Source organism: Aquarana catesbeiana, linkage group LG04, assembly GCF_042186555.1.
Source record: "Aquarana catesbeiana isolate 2022-GZ linkage group LG04, ASM4218655v1, whole genome shotgun sequence".
Lineage (NCBI taxonomy): Eukaryota > Metazoa > Chordata > Amphibia > Anura > Ranidae > Aquarana > Aquarana catesbeiana.
The window spans coordinates 55505573-55510428 of NC_133327.1; the positions used below are offsets into that span (position 1 = coordinate 55505573).

The 4856-nt window shown below is 46.3% G+C and overlaps 1 pseudogene; it reads left to right on the plus strand.

The window, feature by feature from the left end:
• Positions 1–515: 515 nt before the first annotated feature.
• On the plus strand, positions 516–689 carry LOC141141806 (U2 spliceosomal RNA; annotated as a pseudogene).
• The last annotated feature ends 4167 nt before the right edge of the window (positions 690–4856 follow it).

The window sequence follows — 4856 nt, forward strand, 5'->3', positions numbered from 1 at the left end:
GGTGCGCCAGAAAGCGCCTCATCCACCAGCGGGAAAGGATGTCCATCGAGGACTGCCGCAGACTGGTTCACAGTCTGCTCAGAGACTATCACTTGATGGACTTCAAGGAGGAAGAGGAGGTCTGAAGATTTCCCCATCCCCCCCCCGTGTATCCTTTGGCAGTTCAAATAAAGCTTCGGGCCTGTGAAGTCTTTTACTCCCTCCCCTACCCCACCTTCTCCACCCCCCCCACCACACCCGTTGCCCATTTGAATGTTATTTGACTGTATGACCGGATTTTTTGTGAAATGGTTTTGAAGTACTGCTTTCAGGGTAATGCGGCCTCATGCATGATGTGATGTTTCGGGGTATTATTACTCTGCACAACACATTAGGCATCATACCGCAGGATGAATGTAATTTATTTGTATGCTTGGCAATGTACTGTTATGTAGTGTATTTATGCGCTGCGCCGCAGTACTGAATGTACCCTGTTTAAGTATTTGTTTTTTGTATATTTTCTTGCAAAATAAAGTATACATTTTCAATCAAAAAAATCTGTTCTTATCAGTTTAATATCTGATACGTCCCCTATCTGGGGACCATATATTAAATGGATTTTTAGAACAGGGAGATGGAAGAAGAGCTTGCTCTGTCCACTCCACGCATCGACCTGGTATTGCAGTACCTCCAGGACCGGTGCACCCCTCTCTTATGCAGTTTCAAAAAACAGATTGAACAACAACAAAAATCTTCCTTTTGCTTGCTCAATGGCAATGTTGCTTTTTTTGGGGCTCACAAGCTATTCATTCTTGCAATAATAAACTTGCATTTAACCCCTGTGTGTATTGGTGTTTTTGCTTCGTGTCAGTTTCTTGGCCTATCTCTCTCTCCCTCCTTGCTCCATATTTTTGGGGTCAGGAAGAAGCAGCAGGTAAAGTGGCAGTTGCAAGAAGCCAAACCTAGCAAGTCAGTAAGTAGACACATTTCGACAAGACAGCTAGCTAATGTTTCATCACTCTTTCTCCCAAGGCCCAAAACAAAGCCTGCACTGCCAGGGTCAGTTTAGAAAGGCAGCAAGCAGGCAGGCAGGCCCAGGCCATTTCAACAGGCCTGACTTTGCTCCATCTCTGCTGTCCCTTGTTGCAGCTAGCTAAAAGTCAGTCCAGGCATGCATTCCTTCCCTCACTCCCTCGTTTTCGCAGCCTGTGTCTCCCTCTAGTGGGTCCCCGTCTCGTCTTCCTCGTTCATCTTACCAGGAGGCGGGGCCATGCAAATGATTTCCCTCGTTAGGCATCAACGAGGAGCACCTGGATGTGTGCAATTAGTGCTCAGGGCTGCCTAATTGGCAGTATTAAGGTCAGAATGGGCTGCAGGTGTGTTAAGGAGGTGTTAGGCAGGTGTGTGTGGAGGGATTAGGCCTCAAGCCCGGGTAGGTGTGAAAAGTTGCTGTGCCTGTGGCTGCGGCCAGCCTAGACCGGGGGAAGGCTAGACGGGCATCTCTCAGCGAGCTCTTCGTTTGTGCCAGGCCGCCGCTCGCTCGAAAAAGAGAATAATTGGGTTATCGCTTCTCGGCCTTTTGGCTACGACCAAGTGTGGTAGTTGATAGGTCTCTGAAAGCACCAGTCCTACTCGGCCTGGGGGTGTTTCCTTAATTGGTACACCCCCTGCTGCTATTGGGTAGGACGCTGTCTGAAGTTAGCGAGAAGGCGACTGGTGGGTCCTAGCCCCACAAGTCCGGTTGGTCGTGAGTAGGCTTTTCCGGGGCCCCCTTTTGGGGGTCCCCCTAGAGTCCGGAAGCGGCCAGCGCAATCGGTGCTGGAGGAGATGGCGTCCCGAGGACTAAGGGATTCGATACGGTTCCTTGTGAAGCCGGAATGGAAGGCGGAAATTACCCTTCAATCTGTCGTGGTGGATCTGTTGTTCAATGCTCTTGGCCTAACGGTAAGAGAAATCGTATGTTTGCAGGACTTTGCCCAGCAGGGTATTTATGATATAACATTCTCTTCGTCCGAGGTTTGTTGGAATGTGTATGAAGAAGTTGGAACACTGTCTGGAATTGCGGAAAAATTCAAAGTAATCCCATTATTTATGCAGGAAGAGAAGGCAATTGTAGTCCATCTATACAATCCCTTCGCTGATGTAAATTTGGTAAGAGCCTTTTTGAAATCCTATTGTGAAGAATTAAGAGGGGGAGATAAAGTTCTTAACAAATTTGGCATCTGGTCTGGGAAATACAGATTTTTTGGACGGTTCAAGAGTGATCGTACTTGTGTTGGGGGAGTTAAAAGACCCCCAGCAACTTTCAATATTGGAGGAGAGAGGGGTTTTTTGTTCTATCCTGGGCAACCGAGTTTTTGTCAGAAATGTTTTGTTTATGGACATGTGAGTAAAGACTGTGAGCAGAGTCCAAAATGTAGATTTTGTGGGAGGGATCATCCATCCAAGGAATGTAAAGCCAGGAAAGTGTGTGACATTTGTGGGATGGTCGGGCACTTGGCAAAAAAATGTGGAGAGTATACTGCGGCTAAAGATTGGGCTGAAGAAGAGAAGAAAAAGAAGAGTGGTCGGATGGAGAAGGTGAATGTCAGAGAGCAGCGGAGACAGAGGAAGGCTGGAAGGGAGGAGGAGAACACGGAGGGAACCGCTGTGGCGGACCCGGGTGTTGTCCCCCCGGAAAGCCCTGTCAATGAAGCTGTGCCTGAGGGGTTGCCTGTGGTGGAAGGAGAGGGGGGTGTCTCTGCGGCTGCTGGGTGTACGGTGGCGGGGGACAGTGCCCATCCTGAAGCCATTGCAACCACTATGGGTGAAGTACGTCCTGAAGTGCGGTGTCCAGGTTCGTTGCAAGAGGCAGAGATCGTTGGATTGGGATTGGGAAGTGGGATGATGGACACATCTGTTTCTGGATTTCCCACAGAGGTGATGAGTGGGCTATCGTCCAGTGAGGAAGAAGAGGAAAGTGACGAGGATTTATAGTGTGGACAGAGACTCGTGATAGAGATGTCAGGAATGCCACAGTATAAAAGGCCTCGAGAGGAGGACCCGGGGGGAGGGGAGGGGTGCTTCCTGCCCGAGAGTGATGATGGGGATTCCGATGAGGAATCCGCCAGTTCTCCTATGAGTAGGAGGAGGTTGAAAGCTAAGAAGGATGGTGTTGTTGATGAGAGTGATGAGAGAATGCAGCATACCTAGAAATTTTAAGATGGCTAGTGCTGTGTTGTATTTTCTTTTCTTTACCATGGCTTTGATTGTAAGCTCAATTAATGGGAAAAAAATGCAGCGCTAAGAAGTAATAGGAAGTTAGGGTGTAGTGAAACAATTAAGTAAGAGATGCTGTACTGAACAGTAAAGCATATGTGCAAAAACCATAAGTGAAATGAAATGAACAAACACAGTATAAATTGTCCACATATGGTAAATGGATGATTCCAAACTCAAATTATTAAGAGGAACTGGTATGGACCAAAAAATGATGTGAAACTAGAAAATAAAGTCAATGGTGCACGGTGTGGATCTGTGACTGAGTCAACAACGGGGTACAGAACTTCCGTAGCTGTAAACCAACATCTCGATATGGGGCATCAGAATGAAAACATCAGGAAGTAAGATAAGATGGGTACTCTTACCAGATGACGTGGACTCCACTGTCATATGACATGGAGTCAATGGTGCATGGAGCCAAACCTAGGCTGGAAAACGATATCCGGAACGGTGGAACCTCTGTCTCCCTTCTTGACTTCTCTGGTGGGGTGAAGAAACATCAGGAAGGGCCGCCAACTGGATATCAGCCAATAGACCTCAAGGATGTGTTCCAAGGAGAAGCCGGGGACAGATTTGATCCAGACCCCGTGATGGAAGTAGGGCTACTGGAAGGCAGTTTCTTGCATCGGGATAATATGCAAATAAAAAATAAAAAGCTTCTGCATAGTGCAGGTAAACCAGGGATTTTTATTTCTAAAAATACCATACAAAAAATGGATAAAAGTGATCACAATTAAAATAAAATCTAAGCAGCGTAAAGAAGGGGAGGGGAGAGCTTCTCCTTGGAACACATCCTTGAGGTCTATTGGCTGATATCCAGTTGGCGGCCCTTCCTGATGTTTCTTCACCCCACCAGAGAAGTCAAGAAGGGAGACAGAGGTTCCACCGTTCCGGATATCGTTTTCCAGCCTAGGTTTGGCTCCATGCACCATTGACTCCATGTCATATGACAGTGGAGTCCACGTCATCTGGTAAGAGTACCCATCTTATCTTACTTCCTGATGTTTTCATTCTGATGCCCCATATCGAGATGTTGGTTTACAGCTACGGAAGTTCTGTACCCCGTTGTTGACTCAGTCACAGATCCACACCGTGCACCATTGACTTTATTTTCTAGTTTCACATCATTTTTTGGTCCATACCAGTTCCTCTTAATAATTTGAGTTTGGAATCATCCATTTACCATATGTGGACACTTTATACTGTGTTTGTTCATTTCATTTCACTTATGGTTTTTGCACATATGCTTTACATGTTTCAGTACAGCATCTCTTACTTAATTGTTTCACTACACCCTAACTTCCTATTACTTCTTAGCGCTGCATTTTTTTCCCATTTACCAGTTACTGTTTGTCACAATGTATGCAGCTGCTGGCTCACATATAGTTTATTTTTGCTATTAGAGCGCAGTGTTTTCTTATTCTCTTGTAAGCTCAATTAATGTTAGAAGCATATGTTCTGCATGGAGGAGAGCTGCGGTATTTGATCATCTGAGCGGAATCAAAGCTGATGTGATATGTGTACAAGAATGTGGGATAGAGAGTGATATAAGTATGGAGTGGAAAAAAGGAGTGTCTCTGTGGTCTCCTGTATGTGAAAAGAAGAGTGAGGGGGTG